A 1,270-nucleotide genomic window follows, 5' to 3' on the forward strand; every position below is an offset into this window, starting at 1 on the left:
AGTCAATCGAGAATTTTCTTGTATAGAATATCTTAGAATTATAAAATTAAACTACGTTAAACAAACGAAATAAAAATTTATCAAGAAAGCCAAGTGAAAATAATGTTTTCTTTTGACACATTCTACCAGTATACGAAGTTTTAAAGTGTTTAGTTAACTAGAAATTAAGTTGAAATCTGGCCTTCAAAAGGAAAAGATGCAAATTCCATTAGCAGTGAAGTGCTACATATGAATCAGATATAGTATACAAAAAACATTTAATGAATAAAAGCAGAGAAAAAAAAATTACCGTTAGCAGAGCGTAGTTTCGATCTACGGACCTCTGGGTTATGGGCCCAGCACGCTTCCACTGCGCCACTCTGCTACAACGATATCCGAGTGTCTAATTTAGCTATATATAGCCATTAAAGCTAATATCACTGTTTTGTCTAATAAAGCACGTAGCATGATGGAGTTACATTATTTTCCATGATACCCGTTTTTACAGCAATGTGGTGAACACAAAGACATCGACATATTTAATGATTCGTTCCTTTATAGTAAATACACACATGCAAGTTCCCATTTATACGTTTCCTCGCCTCTTTGTCTTCTAACGTTTCCGTACACACGTAGCTGTGATCTTTCAACCTTCGCTTTCCCTTTATGCCGACAAGTCAATTAAAATTGCTCAGTAATTAACGAAGTATGGAGCACTACTGCTTGCAGATGACGTCTCCGAAATCCTTTATGAAAATATATATCAGTAAACACCAAAACAATAATTTAAAGTAATGCTGAAATTAATGTGTAAAATACGATCACAAAACAGTTTTGTTTGAATAAGTATGTCATCCCCCGCGACTTTTGTCTCATCACAACTTTCAGAAAAATGGATATTTTTTAATAAAATTTTCTACAAATATTTCTCAGATAGTATAGATGGTGATCTGTTACGATTATACCGGAATTTAATGAGGAAAAAAAAAATTGATGTGGTAAGTAGCTTGCTTACCAACCACATGGTTCCAGGTTCAGTCCCACTGCGTGGCACCTTGGGCAAGTGTCTTCCACTATAGTCTCGGGCCGACCAAAGCCTTGTGAGAGGATTTGGTAGACGGAAACTGAAAGAAGCCCGTCGTATATATGTATATATATATATATATATATGTGTGTGTGTGTGTGTGTGTGTGTGTGTGTGTGTGTTTGTGTGTCTGTTTGTCCTCCCAACATCGCTTGACAACCGATGATGGTGTGTTTACGTCCCCGTTACTTAGCGGTTCGGCAAAAA

At 36.1% G+C, this 1,270-nt stretch overlaps 1 non-coding gene across 1 annotated transcript; it reads right to left on the reverse strand.

Annotated features, from left to right (window-relative positions):
- Positions 1-292: 292 nt before the first annotated feature.
- Positions 293-364, reverse strand: Trnam-cau. Its single transcript has one exon. It is a non-coding gene; the product is annotated as a tRNA-Met (tRNA).
- Between the last annotated feature and the right edge of the window lie 906 nt (positions 365-1,270).

The sequence above is a fragment of the Octopus sinensis genome, linkage group LG25 (genome assembly GCF_006345805.1).
Source record: "Octopus sinensis linkage group LG25, ASM634580v1, whole genome shotgun sequence".
Lineage (NCBI taxonomy): Eukaryota > Metazoa > Mollusca > Cephalopoda > Octopoda > Octopodidae > Octopus > Octopus sinensis.